Source organism: Rutidosis leptorrhynchoides, chromosome 5, assembly GCF_046630445.1.
Source record: "Rutidosis leptorrhynchoides isolate AG116_Rl617_1_P2 chromosome 5, CSIRO_AGI_Rlap_v1, whole genome shotgun sequence".
NCBI classification, from domain to species: domain Eukaryota; kingdom Viridiplantae; phylum Streptophyta; class Magnoliopsida; order Asterales; family Asteraceae; genus Rutidosis; species Rutidosis leptorrhynchoides.
Window position 1 is genome coordinate 48,638,374 of NC_092337.1, and position 21,616 is coordinate 48,659,989.

Genomic DNA, 21,616 nt, shown 5'->3' on the forward strand with positions numbered 1-21,616 from the left:
TAATTGTACTTTTAATTATCGTACTTTTTAATTATCGCAAGTTTATTTTATCGCACTTTTATTATTCGCAATTTCATTATTGTTATTTACTTTACGCTTTAATTTAAGTCTTGTATTTATATTTATTATTTTACATTTGGTTTTAACTGCGATTAAAGTTTTAAAATCGACAAACCGGTCATTAAACGGTAAAAACCCCCCTTTATAATAATAATATTACTTATATATATATTTGTATTTTTATAAAAGTAAACTAATATAGCGTTAAGCTTTGTTTAAAAACATTCCCTGTGGAACGAACCGGACTTACTAAAAACTACACTACTGTACGATTAGGTACACTGCCTATAAGTGTTGTAGCAAGGTTTAAGTATATCCATTCTATAAATAAATAAATATCTTGTGTAAAAATGTATCGTATTTAATAGTTTTTCCTGTAAAAATATAAGCTATTTTATATACTACTCTGCTAACACATCAAGTATAAAGATTTTGATTAAAAGAATTAGGTTAAGATTATGGATTAGTAAGGTGATCATGGTGTACGTGCATGCATACGTACGCATGTGCATGTATACACTGTATGTATATGTGTGTGTGTATATGTAAATATATGCATACGTGTATATGTATGTGTATATAAGTATGTGTATGTACGTGTGAATGTATGTATGAATATGCATTATGTAAGATACATAAGTTAGTAAACTTAATAATAAAAAGTAAGGAGTATATATATATGTAACATCTTACACCTATCTATATGTAACACCTAATGTATATATAAATATATTGTATAGTAGTGAACACATACATGAATAATAATGAATAAAGAATATATGTATGTATTGTAGTGACCCGAACTTTTTCATGTTTATATATATATTAAATGAAATTGTTATTTACATGATTAAGTGTTTCCAACATGTTAAGCAATCAAACTTGTTAAGACTTGATTAATTGAAATAGGTTTCATATAGACAATTGACCACCCAAGTTGACCGGTGATTCACGAACGTTAAAACTTGTAAAAACTATACGATGACATATATATGGTTATATATATAGTTAACATGATTTTATTATAAGTATGTATCTCATTAGGTATTTTAACAATGAGTTATATACATAAAAATGAGACTATTAATTTAAGAAACTCGAAAACGATATATATAACGATTATCGTTATAACAACGTCTTACTAGGTACATATGAATCATACTAAGATATTGATACACTTGGTTAATTATGTTAAATGATAAGTAAATATATTATTAAGTGTATTAACAATGAAATACATATGTAAAAATAAGACTACTAACTTAATGATTTCGAAACGAGACATATATGTAACGATTATCGTTGTAACGGCATTTAACTGTATATATATCATACTAAGATATATTATATATCATAATATCATGATAATATAACAATTTAACATCTCATTTTTTATAATAAATAATGGGTTAACAACATTCAACAAGATCGTTAACCTAAAGGTTTCAAAACAACATTTACATGTAATGACTAACGATGACTTAACGACTCAGTTAAAATGTATATACATGTAGTGTTTTAATATGTATTCATACACTTTTGAAAGACTTCAAGACACTTATCAAAATACTTCTACTTAACAAAAATGCTTACAATTACATCCTCGTTCAGTTTCATCAACAATTCTACTCGTATGCACCCGTATTCGTTCTCGTACAATACACAGCTTTTAGATGTATGTACTATTGGTATATACACTCCAATGATCAGCTCTTAGCAGCCCATGTGAGTCACCTAACACATGTGGGAACCATCATTTGGCAACTAGCATGAAATATCTCATAAAATTAAAAAAATATGAGTAATCATTCATGACTTATTTACATGAAAACAAAATTACATATCCTTTATATCTAATCCATACACCAACGACCAAAAACACCTACAAACACTTTCATTCTTCAATTTTCTTCATCTAATTGATCTCTCTCAAGTTCTATCTTCAAGTTCTAAGTGTTCTTCATAAATTCCAAAAGTTCTAGTTTCATAAAATCAAGAATACTTCCAAGATTGCAAGTTTACTTCCAAGTTTTCTAAATCCATTCCAAGTAATCATCCAAGATCAAGAAACCTTTGTTACTTACAGTAGGTTATCTTTCTAATACAAGGTAATAATCATATTCAAACTTTAATTCAATTTCTATAACTATAACAATCTTATTTCGAGTGGAAATCTTACTTGAAATTGTTTTCGTGTCATGATTCTGCTTCAAGAACTTTCAAGCCATCCAAGGATCCTTTGAAGCTAGATCTATTTTTCTCATTTCCAGTAGGTTTATCCAAGGAACTTGAGGTAGTAATGGTGTTCATAACATCATTCGATTCATACATATAAAGCTATCTTATTCGAAGGTTTAAACTTGTAATCACTAGAACATAGTTTAGTTAATTCTAAACTTGTTCGCAAATAAAAGTTAATCCTTCTAAATTGACTTTTAAAATCAACTAAACACATGTTCTATATCTATATGATATGCTAACTTAATGATTTAAAACCTGGAAACACGAAAAACACCGTAAAACCGGATTTACGCCGTCGTAGTAACACCGCTGGCTGTTTTGGGTTAGTTAATTAAAAACTATGATAAACTTTGATTTAAAAGTTGTTATTCTGGGAAAATGATTTTTATTATGAACATGAAACTATATCCAAAAATTATGGTTAAACTCAAAGTGGAAGTATGTTTTCTAAAATGGTCATCTAGACGTCGTTCTTTCGACTGAAATGACTACCTTTACAAAAACGGCTTGTAACTTATTTTTCTGACTATAAACCTATACTTTTTCTGTTTAGATTCATAAAATAAAGTTCAATATGAAACCATAGCAATTTGATTCACTCAAAACGGATTTAAAATGAAGAAGTTATGGGTAAAACAAGATTGGATAATTTTTCTCATTTTAGCTACGTGAAAATTGGTAACAAATCTATTCCAACCATAACTTAATCAACTTGTATTGTATATTATGTAATCTTGAGATACCATAGACACGTATACAATGTTTCAACCTATCATGTCGACACATCTATATATATTTTGGAACAACCATAGACACTCTATATGTGAATGTTGGAGTTAGCTATACAGGGTTGAGGTTGATTCCAAAATATATATAGTTTGAGTTGTGATCAATACTGAGATACGTATACACTGGGTCGTGGATTGATTTAAGATAATATTTATCGATTTATTTCTGTACATCTAACTGTGGACAACTAGTTGTAGGTTACTAACGAGGACAACTGACTTAATAAACTTAAAACATCAAAATATATTAAAAGTGTTGTAAATATATTTTGAACATACTTTGATATATATGTATATATTGTTATAGGTTAGTGAATCAACCAGTGGCCAAGTCTTACTTCCTGACGAAGTAAAAATCTGTGAAAGTGAGTTTCATTTGCTCCCTTTTTAAATGCTTTTGCAATATATATTTTTGGGACTGAGAATACATGCGCTGATTTTATAAATGCTTTACGAAATAGATACAAGTAATCGAAACTACATTCTATGGTTGGATTATCTAATCGAATATGCCCTTTTTATTAAGTCTGGTAATCTAAGAATTAGGGAACAGACACCCTAATTGACACGAACTCTAAACATAGATCTATTGGGCCTAACAAACCCCATCCAAAGTACCGGATGCTTTAGTACTTCGAAATTTATATCATATCCGAAGGGTGTCCGGGAATGATGGGGATATTCTTATATATATGCATCTTGTTAATGTCGGTTACCAGGTGTTCACCATATGAATGATTTTTATCTCTATGTATGAGATGTGTATTGAAATATGAAATCTTGTGGTCTATTGTTACGATTTGATATATATAGGTTAAACCTATAATTCACCAACATTTTTGTTGACGTTTAAAGCATGTTTATTCTCAGGTGAATACTAAGAGCTTCCGCTGTTGCATACTAAAATAAGGACAAGATTTGGAGTCCATGTTTATATGATATTGTGTAAAAACTGCATTCAAGAAACTGATTTCGATGTAACATATTTGTATTGTAAACCATTATGTAATGGTCGTGTGTAAACAGGATATTTTAGATTATCATTATTTGATAGTCTACGTAAAGCTTTTTAAACCTTTATTTATGAAATAAAGGTTATGGTTTGTTTTAAAAATGAATGCAGTCTTTGAAAAACGTCTCATATAGAGGTCAAAACCTCGCAACGAAATCAATTAATATGGAACGTTTTTAATCAATAAGAACGGGACATTTCAGTTGGTATCCGAGCGTTGGTCTTAGAGAACCAGAATTTTGCATTAGTGTGTCTTATCGAGTTTGTTAGGATGCATTAGTGAGTCTGGACTTCGACCGTGTTTACTTGAAAAATGATTGCTTAACAAATTTTGTTGGAAACTATATATTTTTAACATGTGAATATTATGTGATATATTAATCTCTTAACGCGTTTGATATTATGTGATAGATGTCTACCTCTAGAACAAGTCCCACTGATTAGGTGAGTCAAATGTAAATTGGAATGATTCGTGGACTGATTCACAAATTCCCGAAGAGGAACCGGAAGAAGAGTCAGAACCGGAGGAGGAAATAGAACCGGTGGGGGAAATAATAAAACGGTTAAGTAAAAGAAAATCCTCAACCAACCGACCAAGGTTAATTATGGTCAATGGTGTTTCCGCCAAGGAAGCAAAATATTGGGAGGATTACCAATTCTCCGATGAATCGGATTCCGACGAGAATTCCGATGATGTTATAGAAATTACCCCAACTGAATTTAAAAAGGCAAAATAAAATAATAAGGGAAAGGGCATAAAAATAGAGAAATCTAATTCCAACCCCGATGAACTTTATATGTATCGTCAACCCCCGAAGCCCTTAAGTTGTAACAATGACCCGGGAACCTCTAAACCACCAGGTTTTTCTAAACCAATGTGGAAAACGACGGCTCGTATTAGGGGAACATCATATATCCCTAGAAACTTAGCAAAACGAACCAAAACCAAAGAAAAAGAAATGAGCGAGTCGGAATAAGATAGTTGTATTCGTGTGGTGTAATATATGTAATATAGTGTGCTTATGCTTTATGATATATGTAAAAATTGCTTGTATTAATAAGTAATTTTTTTATGAATCTAACTGTTGTCTATTTTACAGTTTAAAAACACAAAATGGATAGACAACCCAATATTTTAAGAGACCTACCCGGAGACATGATTGATGAAATCTTGTCTAGAGTCGGTCAGAATTCCTCGGCACAACTATTTAAGGCGAAATCAGTTTGTAAGACATTCGAAGAACGTTCCAAGAATGTCTTGGTTTATAAGAGACTTTCGTTTGAAAAATGGGGGATATCACATTGGGAAACCCATAAGTTACGATGTGTTTACTTTGACGCATATATTGCGGGGAACCCAAATGCTATTTTACGCAACGGGTTAAGAAATTATTTTGACTCAATGTATCCGAATATAGGACTTCATGATTTAGAAAAAGCAGCTAACATGCAACATAAAGAAGCATGCTATGCTTACGGGTTAGTAATGTTCACTTCTCACCAAAGTGAGAATAAGAACATCGGGCTACAACTATTAAACAAAACGTTCCCACAAGTAACGGAGTCGGTAATTGGGGTAAGAAATGAGGTTTTTAGATTGTTACGGGACTGTTGGACATTACGTAACCCTCGTCCCTTTGACAACGTTACAACACGCTGTCTTATCAACGGCCATAACGGTTATGTTCCACAAGACCAAGGATGGGAAGTAGTCATAGTAAAACCAGAATGCATGACTTGTTTCTGGACGTATAAATTACGTGTCTTTATTGCCTTTGCTGAACGACTTGTGTACTAGCTAGAATTATCTTCACAACTATCTTGTATCAAAGTTATTGTGTGCTATATTTCATGCTTTATGTAAAATAAGCGGTATTGTAAGTTTGTAAAATATTGTATAAAAGTTTGAACGCGAAATATTATTATAATCAGTTTTTCATATAGAATTGTAGTAGTTGAATTGTATATTAGCTACTAAGTATGAACTTAACGGGTAGGTACTACCCGAATTTAAACTTATAAAACGCTAATATGAAGAAAAAGCGTTTATAAATGAGTTCATATTATGCTACGAAATACTATTAATTACTCTTAATATTCTGTATGATTAACTTGTTCAATTTGACTATTTTGAAGGAAATGGCACCGACTACTCGACACACCGTGAATATGAATGAAGAGGAATTCCGTACTTTTCTAGCTTCAAACATAGCCGCAGTACAGGCTGCGCTACATACCAACAATAACCTTGGATCTAGCAGTACAGGAAATCGTGTAGGATGCACCTACAAAGAATTCACTGCCTGCAAACCTTTGGAATTTGATGGAACCGAAGGACCGATCAGATTGAAACAGTGGACCGAGAAGGTCGAATCGGTGTTTGCCATAAGTAAGTGTACTGAAGAGGACAAAGTGAAGTACGCTACGCATACCTTCACAGGTTCTGCGTTAACATGGTGGAATACCTATCTAGAGCAAGTGGGACAAGATGATGCGTACGCACTACCGTGGTCAGCATTCAAGCACTTGATGAACGAGAAGTACCGTCCAAGAACCGAGGTCAATAAGCTCAAGACGGAACTTAGAGGGTTATGAACCCAAGGATTTGATATTACCACGTACGAAAGACGATTCACAGAATTGTGCCTATTGTGTCCGGGAGCGTTCGAAGATGAGGAAGAGAAGATCGACGCGTTTGTGAAAGGATTGCCGGAAAGAATCCAAGAAGATATAAGTTCACACGAGCCCGCCTCCATACAACAGGCATGTAGAATGGCTTACAAACTAGTGAACCAGATTGAGGAAAGAATTAAAGAATAGACGGCTGAAGAGGCCAATGTGAAGCAAGTCAAAAGAAAGTGGGAGGAAAACGGTGATAAGAATCACCAATACAACAACAACAGCAATTACAATAATAATCGCAACAATTATCCCAACAATCGCAACATCAATCGCAACTACAACAAACGGCCCAACAACAACAACAACAACAACAATAACAACAACATCAACTATAACAATCATCCCAACAATAATAACAATCGCAACAACAACAACAACAACAATCAGAAGCAGCTATGCCAAAGGTGTGAAAAGTATCACTCGGGGTTCTGCACCAAATTTTGCAACAAGTGTAAAAGAAATGGTCATAGCGCGGCGAAGTGTGAGGTCTACGGACCAGGGGTTAACAGAACGAAAGGAACAAATGGTGTCGGAACGAGTAATGGCGGAGCAAGTAGTGTCGGAGCAAGTTATGCCAATGTAGTTTGTTATAAATGTGGGAAACCGGGCCACATTATTAGATATTTCCCGAACCAGGAGAACACGAATGGACAAGGCCGCGGAAGAGTTTTCAATATTAATGCGGCAGAGGCACAGGAAGACCCGGAGCTTGTTACGGGTACGTTTCTTATTGACAATAAATCTGCTTACGTTTTATTTGATTCGGGTGCGGATAGAAGCTATATGAGTAGAGATTTTTGTGCTAAATTAAGTTGTCCATTGACGCCGTTGGATAGTAAATTTTTACTCGAATTAGCAAACGGTAAATTAATTTCAGCAGATAATATATGCCGGAATCGAGAAATTAAACTGGGTAGCGAAATATTTAAGATTGATTTGATACCAGTAGAGTTAGGGAGTTTTGATGTAATAGTTGGCATGGACTGGCTGAAGAAGGTGAAAGCAGAGATCGTATGTTATAAAAATGCAATTCGCATTGTACGAGAAGAAGGAGAACCCTTAATGGTGTACGGAGAAAAGGGCAACATGAAGCTACATCTTATTAGTAATTTGAAGGCACAAAAACTAATAAGAAAAGGTTGCTATGCTGTTCTAGCACACGTCGAGAAAGTACAAACTGAAGAAAAGAGCATCAATGATGTTCCCGTCGCAAAAGAATTTCCCGATGTATTTCCGAAAGAATTACCGGGACTACCTCCACATCGATCTGTTGAATTTCAAATAGATCTTGTACCAGGAGCTGCACCAATAGCTCGTGCTCCTTATAGACTCACACCCAGCGAGATGAAAGAACTGCAAAGCCAACTGCAAGAACTATTAGAACGTGGTTTCATTTGACCAAGCACATCACCATGGGGAGCTCCTGTTTTGTTTGTCAAGAAGAAGGATGGTACATTTAGGTTGTGTATTGACTACAGAGAGTTGAACAAACTTACCATCAAAAACCGTTATCCACTGCCGAGAATTGATGACTTATTTGATCAACTACAAGGCTCGTCAGTTTATTCGAAGATCGATTTACATTCTGGATATCATCAAATGCGAGTAAAGGAGGATGATATTCCAAAAACTGCTTTTAGGACGCGTTATGGTCATTACGAGTTTATGGTTATGCTGTTTGGATTGGCTAACGCACCAGCTGTGTTCATGGACCTTATGAACCGAGTGTGTGGGCCATATCTTGACAAGTTTGTCATTGTTTTCATCGATGACATACTTATTTACTCAAAGAATGATCAAGAGCACGAAGAACATTTGAGAAAAGTGCCAGAAGTATTGAGGAAAGAAAAACTGTACGCTAAGTTTTCAAAGTGTGCATTTTGGTTGGAAGAAGTTCAATTCCTCGGTCACATAGTGAACAAAGAAGGTATCCAGGTGGACCCGGCAAAGATCGAAACCGTTAAAAAGTGAGAAACCCCAAAAACTTCGAAGCATATACGTCAATTTTTAGGATTGGCTGGTTACTACAGAAGATTCATCCAAGATTTCTCCAAAATAGCAAAACCCTTGACTGCATTAACGCATAAAGGGAAGAAATTTGAATGGAAGGATGAATAAGAGAAGGCGTTTCAATTATTGAAGAAAAAGCTAACTACGGCACCTATATTGTCATTGCCTGAAGGGAATGATGATTTTGTGATTTATTGTGACGCATCAAAGCAAGGTCTCGGTTGTGTATTAATGCAACGGACGAAGGTGATTGCTTATGCGTCTAGACAATTGAAGATTCACGAGCAAAATTATACGACGCATGATTTGGAATTAGGCGCGGTTGTTTTTGCATTAAAGACTTGGAGGCACTACTTATATGGGGTCAAAAGTATTATATATACCGACCACAAAAGTCTTCAACACATATTTAATCAGAAACAACTGAATATGAGGCAGCGTAGGTGGATTGAATTGTTGAATGATTACGACTTTGAGATTCGTTACCACCCGGGGAAGGCAAATGTGGTAGCCGATGCCTTGAGCAGAAAGGACAGAGAACCCATTCGAGTAAAATCTATGAATATAATGATTCACACTAACCTTACTACTCAAATAAAGGAGGCGCAACAAGGAGTTTTAAAAGAGAGAAATTTAAAGGATGAAATACCCAAAGGATCGGAGAAGCATCTTAATATTCGGGAAGACGGAACCCGGTATAGCGCTGAAAGAATTTGGGTACCAAAATTTGGAGATATAAGAGAAATGATACTTAGAGAAGCTCATAAAACCAGACACTCAATACATCCTGGAACGGGGAAGATGTACAAGGATCTCAAGAAACATTTTTGGTGGCCGGGTATGAAAGCCGATGTTGCTAAATACGTAGGAGAATGTTTGACGTGTTCTAAGGTTAAAGCTGAGCATCAGAAACCATCAGGTCTACTTCAACAACCCGAAATCCCGGAATGGAAATGGGAAAATATTACCATGGATTTCATCACTAAATTGCCAAGGACTGCAAGTGGTTTTGATACTATTTGGGTAATAGTTGATCGTCTCACCAAATCGGCACACTTCCTGCCAATAAGAGAAGATGACAAGATGGAGAAGTTAGCACGACTGTATTTGAAGGAAGTCGTCTCCAAACATGGAATACCAATCTCTATTATCTCTGATAGGGATGGCAGATTTATTTCAAGATTCTGGCAGACATTACAACAAGCATTAGGAACTCGTCTAGACATGAGTACTGCCTATCATCCACAAACTGATGGACAAAGCGAAAGGACGATACAAACGCTTGAAGACATGCTACGAGCATGTGTTATTGATTTCGGAAACAGTTGGGATCGACATCTACCGTTAGCAGAATTTTCCTACAACAACAGCTACCATTCAAGCATTGAGATGGCGCCGTTTGAAGCACTTTATGGTAGAAAGTGCAGGTCTCCAATTTGTTAGAGTGAAGTGGGGGATAGACAGATTACGGGTCCGGAGATAATACAAGAAACTACCGAGAAAATCATCCAAATTCAACAAAGATTGAAAACCGCCCAGAGTCGACAAAAGAGCTACGCGGACAGTAAAAGAAAAGATATAGAGTTTGAAATTGGAGAAATGGTCATGCTTAAGGTTTCACCTTGGAAAGGCGTTGTTCGATTTGGTAGACGGGGGAAACTAAATCCAAGGTACATTGGACCATTCAAGATTATAGATCGTGTCGGACCAGTAGCTTACCAACTGGAGCTACCTCAACAACTCGCGGCTGTACATAACACTTTCCACGTCTCAAATTTGAAGAAATATTTTGCTAAAGAAGATCTCACTATTCCGTTGGACGAAATCCAAATCAATGAAAAACTTCAATTCATTGAAGAACCCGTCGAAATAATGGATCGTGAGGTTAAGAGACTTAAACAAAACAAGATACCGATTGTTAAGGTTCGATGGAATGCTCGTAGAGGACCCGAGTTCACCTGGGAGCGTGAATATCAGATGAAGAAGAAATACCCGCATTTATTTCCAGAAGATACGTCAACACCTCCAACTGCTTAAAATTTCGGGACGAAATTTATTTAACGGGTAGGTACTGTAGTGACCCGAACTTTTCCATGTTTATATATATATTAAATGAAATTGTTATTTACATGATTAAGTGTTTCCAACATGTTAAGCAATTAAACTTGTTAAGACTTGATTAATTGAAATAGGTTTCATATAGACAATTGACCACCCAAGTTGACCGGTGATTCACTAACGTTAAAACTTGTAAAAACTATACGATGACATATATATGGTTATACATATATAGTTAACATGATTTTATTATAAGTATGTATCTCATTAGGTATTTTAACAATGAGTTATATACATAAAAATGAGACTATTAATTTAAGAAACTCGAAAACGATATATATAACGATTATGGTTATAACAACGTCTTACTAGGTACATATGAATCATACTAAGATATTGATACACTTGGTTAATTATGTTAAATGATAAGTAAATATATTATTAAGTGTATTAACAATGAAATACATATGTAAAAATAAGACTACTAACTTAATGATTTCGAAACGAGACATATATGTAACGATTATCGTTGTAACGGCATTTAACTGTATATATATCATACTAAGATATATTATATATCATAATATCATGATAATATAACAATTTAACTTCTCATTTTTTATAATAAACAATGAGTTAACAACATTCAACAAGATCGTTAACCTAAAGGTTTCAAAACAACATTTACATGTAACGACTAACGATGACTTAACGACTCAGTTAAAATGTATATACATGTAGTGTTTTAATATGTATTCATACACTTTTTAAAGACTTCAAGACACTTATCAAAATACTTCTACTTAACAAAAATGCTTACAATTACATCCTCGTTCAGTTTCATCAACAATTCTACTCGTATGCACCCGTATTCGTACTCGCACAATACACAGCTTTTAGATGTATGTACTATTGGTATATACACTCCAATGATCAGCTCTTAGTAGCCCATGTGAGTCACCTAACACATGTGGGAACCATCATTTGGCAACTAGCATGAAATATCTCAAAAAATTACAAAAATATGAGTAATCATTCATGACTTATTTACATGAAAACAAAATTACATATCCTTTATATCTAATCCATACACCAACGACTAAAAACACCTACAAACACTTTCATTCTTCAATTTTATTCATCTAATTGATCTCTCTCAAGTTCTATCTTCATGTTCTAAGTGTTCTTCATAAATTCCAAAAGTTCTAGTTTCATAAAATCAAGAATACTTACAAGATTGCAAGTTTACTTCCAAGTTTTCTAAATCCATTCCAAGTAATCATCCAAGATCAAGAAACCTTTGTTACTTACAGTAGGTTATCTTTTTAATACAAGGTAATAATCATATTCAAACTTTAATTCAATTTCTATAACTATAACAATCTTATTTCGAGTGGAAATCTTACTTGAAATTGTTTTCGTGTCATGATTCTGCTTCAAGAACTTTCAAGCCATCCAAGGATCCTTTGAAGCTAGATCTATTTTTCTCTTTTCCAATAGGTTTATCCAAGGAACTTGAGGTAGTAATGGTGTTCATAACATCATTCGATTCATACATATAAAGCTATCTTATTCGAAGGTTTAAACTTGTAATCACTAGAACATAGTTTAGTTAATTCTAAACTTGTTCGCAAATAAAAGTTAATCCTTCTAACTTGACTTTTAAAATCAACTAAACACATGTTCTATATCTATATGATATGCTAACTTAATGATTTAAAACCTGGAAACACGAAAAACACCGTAAAACCGGATTTACGCCGTCGTAGTAACACCGCGGGCTGTTTTGGGTTAGTTAATTAAAAACTATGATAAACTTTGATTTAAAAGTTGTTATTCTGGGAAAATGATTTTTATTATGAACATGAAACTATACCCAAAAATTATGGTTAAACTCAAAGTGGAAGTATGTTTTCTAAAATGGTCATCTAGACGTCGTTCTTTCGACTGAAATGACTACCTTTACAAAAACGACTTGTATCTTATTTTTCCAACTATAAACCTATACTTTTTCTGTTTATATTCATAAAATAGAGTTCAATATGAAACCATAGCAATTTGATTCACTCAAAACGGATTTAAAATGAAGAAGTTATGTGTAAAACAAGATTGGATAATTTTTCTCATTTTAGCTACGTGAAAATTGGTAACAAATCTATTCCAACCATAACTTAATCAACTTGTATTATATATTATGTAATCTTGAGATACCATAGACACGTATACAATGTTTCGACCTATCATGTCGACACATCTATATATATTTCGGAACAACCATAGACACTCTATATGTGAATGTTGGAGTTAGCTATACAGGGTTGAGGTTGATTCCAAAATATATATAGTTTGAGTTGTGATCAATACTGAGATACGTATACACTGGGTCGTGGATTGATTCAAGATAATATTTATCGATTTATTTCTGTACATCTAACTGTGGACAACTAGTTGTAGGTTACTAACGAAGACAGCTGACTTAATAAACTTAAAACATCAAAATATATTAAAAGTGATGTAAATATATTTTGAACATACTTTGATATATATGTGTATATTGTTATAGGTTCGTGAATCAACAAGTGGCCAAGTCTTACTTCCCGACGAAGTAAAAATCTGTGAAAGTGAGTTTCATTTGCTCCCTTTTTAAATGCTTTTGCAATATATATTTTTGGGACTGAGAATACATGCACTGCTTTTATAAATGCTTTACGAAATAGATACAAGTAATCGAAACTACATTCTATGGTTGGATTATCTAATCGAATATGCCCTTTTTATTAAGTCCGGTAATCTAAGAATTAGGGAACAGACACCCTAATTGACGCGAACTCTAAAGATAGATCTATTGGGCCTAACAAACCCCATCCAAAGTACCGGATGCTTTAGTACTTAAAAATTTATATCATATCCGAAGGGTGTCCCGGAATGATGGGGATATTCTTATATATATGCATCTTGTTAATGTCGGTTACCAGGTGTTCACCATATGAATGATTTTTATCTCTATGTATGGGATGTGTATTGAAATATGAAATCTTGTGGTCTATTGTTACGATTTGATATATATAGGTTAAACCTATAACTCACCAACATTTTTGTTGACGTTTAAAGCATGTTTATTCTCAGGTGAATACTAAGAGCTTCCGCTGTTGCATACTAAAATAAGGACAAGATTTGGAGTCCATGTTTGTATGATATTGTGTAAAAACTGCATTCAAGAAACTGATTTCAATGTAACATATTTGTATTGTAAACCATTATGTAATGGTCGTGTGTAAACAGGATATTTTAGATTATCATTATTTGATAATCTACGTAAAGCTTTTTAAACCTTTATTTATGAAATAAAGGTTATGGTTTGTTTTAAAAATGAATGCAGTCTTTGAAAAACGTCTCATATAGAGGTCAAAACCTCGCAATGAAATCAATTAATATGGAACGTTTTTAATCAATAAGAACGGGACATTTCATGTATCACATAGATATAATTATATACATAACATATAATCATAACTTACTCAATAGTTGAATAGTTAATGTAACTAATAATACTAATATTGGTGTAACATGTATACATACCTAGGTAGTAACACTTATAACACTAAGTATATTATCACATATATACATATAACTTTCTCGAAAACGGTCACTGTTAATATAGTTTACTGTATTAATAAACAAGCTATATGTCTATTGGACATTACCTAATCGAATATTATATCTCTAGGTTGAGATCCTCGATTACACATTTCGTACTTACTACTTGCGTGGAATACCTATCTGCTAATAAGGTGATCTTCATAGCCCCACTTTTTAAATTTTCTCTATTACTTATTTTATAACTGTTGGGGTGAGACACATGCTTGCTTTCAAACTGTTTTACGCTTAGACACAAGTACCTGAAAACTGTTTAACTGTGCTGACATGCTTTGATTCATGCCAAATCCCTACCATGATATCGTTAATTGCTACGTATAAAGGAAAGCTTAGTTATTGTGAATAGCACTATTGAGAGTGACGTCTCTATCCATTTGACCGTTGGTCTTTGGTTACATAATAATGATTAAACGACACTGACAGTTCAAGGTGTCCTGGGGTAACTTTGTTTACGTCTCAATATCATAATTTCAGCATTTGCTTTTGATAACTAAATCTTGTGGTCTAAAACTATATATTAAACCTATGTTGTTCACTCAACCTTTTTGGTTGACTCTTTAAGCATGTTTTGTCTCAGGTGAAGATTGCTAAAGACTTTGTGTGCTATTTTGGACTTTGCTGCTTTTGGAGTCCGCATATTATCATTTACATTATTGCTTTAAAACAATTTAGTTTACATTTACATTTTGGATTTACAAATTGTAATGACTTATTACATTCCGCTGCGTTAAATACATTGATTTTTAATTAAAACGTCTCATATAGAGTCGTTCTCGCTTTACACTTGTGTTATGATATTGGTTAGTCACAGATTACCCCCGGTTCCATTTAGGGGGTGTGACATAATGAACCAGTTTTGTTGATGTGACAACCCGGAAATTTCCAACCAAATTTAAACTTTAATCTTTATATGTTTCCGACACAATAAGCAATATTTGTTAAGTTAAATTTCAAGAATTTTAAACTATGTTCATACATTCATTCAACCTCGACCAAGTTCCAACGATTCACGAACCATTAAACGAATATGATTATATATGTATATGTGTATATATATTATAACTTGAAACGTAAACGAAATATTAGATTAAATACTTTATATGATTGTATCTGTTTCAAAATGTTTATCAATGGAATTAGAAGATAAGATCAACTGATTGAATTATCAGATATATTAAATTATGATTACAAGTCTCTGTTGAAAGGCCCACGTTGATTTGAGAAATATTTCCATTTTAACAATATTCGGAAAATGGTAAAGTAATTTATAAATAAGAACAAATTGTCAATCATTGAGAACTAGACAAAGGATAGTGGAAGATTGAATCTCATAAAGACTCGATTGATCTATTTAGTTTCAAACGTACAAAAACGTTTTCAGTTTAAAAAGAACTTTATTATTAAAACGTATATAACTTTTATAAATATCTAGAACCACTTTTGACAACTCATTACTTAACTAGTATGATAAAGATAACGATATTTATATTTTATTTTATTAAATATATATAACGATTTAAATTAATATTATATATATTTATACGCGTATAATACGTACATAGTTTTATACTTTTACTATACTTAAACTTTCCCTTTACTTTATATTTACTTTACTTTAACTTTAATAATTCACTTTAATAATTCATACTTTAATAATTTATACTTTAATAATTCACTTTAATAATTCATACTTTAATAATTCACTTTAATAATTCATACTTTAATAATTCACTTTAATAATTCATACTTTAATAATTCATTTTAATAATTCAAAAATCTATTATAAATAGAATTCAATAGGTTTCATTATTTCATAGAAACTTGAAAATATTTTTCTCTAAACTCTCTCAATCGATTTACATATATATATTTACTCCGTATTATTTCAAGATATTATTAGTATACATAAAATATTACGACGGAGTGTTGTCCGAGTGATTTCGAAATTGTTTTTCGAGTAGGATAGGATTAAGGAAATTATAGGTTATAGCTATGGAGGTGATTGAGTATGGTTCATGGGTATGCTCGTGAGGTCAATATAGTGTTTATCATTTCCGTTGCGTCTACGTACCTTTCCTGCAATATTGAATCTCAATATTGATACGTGAGTACTCATAATTTAACTTTTACATACTAATAGTGTATCCCTGACTAGTGCTCGAGTATTTAGGATTATGCATGCTTGTACTTTTGATATTGCCCTTAGACAGGTTAGGTTGAATCTTGAATTAGTTACACTTGCGGTTGAGATAAGGTATAAGATATGCATGTCCTTGGAAAGCTAGCAAAAAATTAAGAACTTTTCCTTTAGATATCGAATGGTTTCGATGAACGGATTAGAAGTTATAATCAATTGAATTTTCGATATTTTTATTAAAAATGATTATTATTATCGTCGTTTTTATCGTCGTTCTAGTTTTATCTTATTATTATCATTATTATTATCTTTATCAATAAAAGGGATTTATCATTAAAAATTGTTTTTTTTATTACTATCGTTATTATCGTTAAAGTTATAATTAGTATTATTATTATTATTATTATCCAATTATCATCATTATTATTATTATTATTATTATTATTATTATTATTATTATTATTATTATTATTATTATTATTATTATTAGTATTAGTATTATTATTATCATTATTAATATATATATATATATTATTATTTAAAAATGGTTATTGTTATTGTTATTATTATTATTACTATATTATCATTAAGATAATTATTAGTATTATCGTTAATAATATTATAGTAACTATCATTATTAATATTAGTGTAATTAAAATAAATAATTGTAACACCTAAATATTTTGATTACTATTATTATCATTATTATGAACAAGATATAAAAGACGATTAAAAGCTATTAAACGAAACGATTAGGAAATAATGAGTAAGAGTATCATGATGAAATTAAAATATTATAAGATATTAATTTAGATAAAATTATCGTTCTTATTATTTTTATCATTACTATTATTATTAAAAGTATCGTTAGTATTAAAACTATCATTTTAACAAAAATTATCATTTTAATAGAAATGTCATTGTTACTATAAAATATCATTATTATTATTATTATTTTAAATAGAATTATTATTTTAAAGATAATATTAAAAATTATCGTAAATATTAAAGTTATCATAATTAGAATTATCGTTTTATCATAATGTCATCTTAGTAATTATAAATATTGATATTTTTATAATAATAATTATTATTACAAAATAATACAACTTTTACTTACTATTATTATAGATATTATTTTATAAAATAAATATGTGATACAAACATATTTTACTACGTGTAATAACTTACTTTAATAATACCTATCATATTATCTTTATGATATTAAATGAACCCTATAAATTTTATTACTTAATATATATAAAAGTATATTTTATTATATAAATTTAATATAAAATTTTATTTATTAATAAATAAATTATATTATTTACTCTAATAAATCTTTTTAAAATATTTAAAAATATAAAACGACGATATTTAAACTATATATTAATCATGTATAGAGTTTTAGAAATTATTTTGAGTCAAATTTACTTTTGTTGACTTTTGCATATTAGTCTCGAGCATTAGGATTGTGGTACACTATGACTTGACCTAATTTTTTAGACAAATATTGACCAACATATAAATATATATAATTAATTTAGGTTCGTGAATCCGAGGCCAACCTTGCACTTGTTCAATGACGTTATATGTATTTTTACTACGAAATACAGTATAGTGAGTTTCATTTGCTCCCTTTTTACTCTTTACATTTTTGGGGCTGAGAATACATGCAAATGCTTTATTAACTGTTTTACAATATTTATATGCGTGAGTTCATTTGATTCCCTTTTACTCTTTACATTTTTGGGACTGAGAATACATGCAAATGCTTTATTAACTGTTTTACAATATTTATATGCGTGAGTTTCATTTGCCTTTTTACCCTTTATATTTTTGGGCTGAGAATACATGCGCATTTTTTATAAATGATTTACAAAATAGACACAAGTACGTGAAACTACATTCTATGGTTGAATTATCGAAATCGAATATGCCCCTTTTTATTAAGTCTGGTAATCTAAGAATTAGGGAACAGACACCCTAATTGACGCGAATCCTAAAGATAGATCTATTGGGCCTAACAAACCCCATCCAAAGTACCGATGCTTTAGTACTTCGAAATTTATATCATGTTCGAAGGAGGATCCCGGAATGATAGGGGATATTCTTATATGTATCTAGTTAATGTCGGTTAGCAGGTGTTCACCATATGAATGATTATTTTTGTCTCTATGCATGGGACGTATATTTATGAGAACTGAAAATGAAATTCTTGTGGTCTATTAAAATGATGGAAATAAATGATTATGATAAACTAATGAACTCACCAACCTTTTGGTTGACACTTTAAAGCATGTTTATTCTCAGGTGTTAAAGAAATCTTCCGCTGTGCATTTGCTCATTTTAAAGATATTACTTGGAGTCTTTCATAGCATATTTTGAAGAACGTTGCATTCGAGTCATTGAGTTCATCAAAGATTATTATTAAATCAATTTATAGTTGGATAGTGGATATTATGAAATGGTATGCATGCCTGTCAATTTTCGATGTAAATAAAGTTTGTCTTTTAAAAACGAATGCAATGTTTGTAAAATGTATCATATAGAGGTCAAATACCTCGCAATGTAATCAACTATTGTGAATCGTTTATAATGTATATGAACGGGTCCTTTCAGTTGAACCCAAGGATACATGTAACCCCTTTGTGCCCATTCAAGGTGGTCTCACAGGTTCCTTTATCACAATCCCAAAATCTTATACTTCCATCAGCATGACCACTTGCTATCTGTAACAAAAAGTACAACTATTGATACAAATGAAATGTAAAGGGCTCTCATTAATTTAATCCTATTGTACTTGACGAACTTTGAGATATCATATTATAAGTAGTAATAAATAATACTCCGTAATGTCTAATGTATGGCATTTAGGATCTAATTATTACCAAGTAATTGGCAAAAAAAAGTAGGATTTAAAGAGAATTGGGGATTTAATCTGGAGTTATTGTGGTTTACTTATAAGCATATCTTTTATATGGAACAAATAATGTAAACGGACAAAAGTGCCCTCACATGCATGGCACATGTGATAGCTTAACGGCTAAACACTGACGACAGTTAGTCTTAGGTATTATCCACGTTACTTCAACATATTTGAGGTACCACCGAAGTTAAAAATAAAGTTTAGGTGCTGTGGTGAAAAACTTAACAAACCACAGGTACTATGGACGTAATTTTTTCTAAAACAAATGTTTCATTTTGTTCACGCACTAAACCTTTTTCCATTATTAAAAAAAATGTGAAGAAGTTAGAATAACATCAACTACTCAGCTAGTGTGCTACTATTAAAAAGCTTTCACAAATCAAGGTGAATAATGCTTTTATACACGATAACATTCAGTAAAATGAAGCAGATCGCAAGGCGTTATGCTTTTAAACATTCACTGACATTTTTGAAGGGGTTTGTATGAAATTTCATAAAACTATTTAGCAGCGGAAGCATGTACAACAATTTTTAAACCTTTCAAAAACTCCTCACCAAGGATCCAATTGCATGTTGTTAAGAAAACTAAATAATAAATAGTTAGTTTAAAGACTACAATCTTTGAAGACTTTGAACTTTAGAAGTTATGGATGCTAAGGATGTAGGAACCAAAGTAGCCTCCCTCTATCGGTAATCCACACTTGAGCAAAGTTCCAATACCAAATGGATGCTAGTCCTTCTCAACCGCTAATAAGAAAAAGGATGAAGAACAATCTTCTATCCTTTTACTTTTAATTATCTTACTTGAACTACTAACACTTTAGTAACTTAAAAGAGGTATATGAAAGTAATTTGTATGTAAGAAGTATGAAAGAAAATGCTTGCCTTATTTCATTTTAAGTGCACATATATGTATATTGCATATGTAAGTTGATTAGCCTTTTAATAAGTGCCACTACACTTAAAATACATAAAGCAAAAGCTAACAACAAATGCTAGACAAAATGATATCATAAAGTTTATTCTTCCATCAAGTCCATATGAAAAGATGGTGTGTAAAGGTGTTTATGACATGGCCACCTCTTTAACTTAATCCATTCATTTGTCCCATATATTTGTCAAACAAATATAACATACACTCTTAAATGTTACATGGAACATTACTAGACTATGTGCATATATTGATACTTCACTACACATAATTATTTTATCCAAATAATAATGTTATCATACAAATTATGGTTGATCATATATATAAATCACATTTGAATATATACTTGGTAGATAATTGCTCTTTGTGTGTGACCCTATAGGTTCATATGTTATTAGTATTGTAGACATAAGTTGTGTCTTGGACATTAATAACCAACAATCTCCCACTTGCACAAGATTCAACATATGCCAACACAGACAGTGGTAAACGCCTAGCAACATGCCACTGCCCCTAACAACACATGAAAATGTGTCATTCCGAGCATCCATTGATTCTCAAGTTAAAACTTCAAATCAATATATAGGTAAGGTATCAGTTATCTCTTTGTTACTGACATCTTGTTGAGCATGAGGCATGGATAGTAATCAATCTCATATTTAGCTCATACATTATGTTACTCGATCAAGATTGAAAGTGATAAAACAAACACCATTGAATACATCAATATAGTTTGAGCGTGGCCACGCATCTTAATCAATTTAAATCATCAAGGGGCCCATAGATGTCAATCTCTCATCCAGATGAGAGGAACAAATCCCGTCTAGACTACACACGTCTCTCATGTGTCTCATATTATACTTAACAATAGCTTTTATAATTGTTTGGCTAAAGAACAACGTTTGACTATGTCAAAGTATAACGATCCTCACACTTAAGGCCCAATATGTATCTACGGTCTAAGGATATAAAGATATTACCATTTTCAAGAATCACTTATGACATCGATCCATGAAGTGATCTTGAAAGCGGGTCATGTCCAATGTTTATTCTCTAATAAACATAGGTGAATTTGGTTGCAACTCCCTTGCTCTACTTTCATCTTCATGAA

At 31.8% G+C, this 21,616-nt stretch overlaps 1 pseudogene; it reads right to left on the reverse strand.

Moving 5' to 3' along the window:
* The window catches only part of LOC139848601 (uncharacterized), a 42,426-nt pseudogene that overhangs the window by 19,367 nt on the left and 1,443 nt on the right, over window positions 1-21,616 (reverse strand).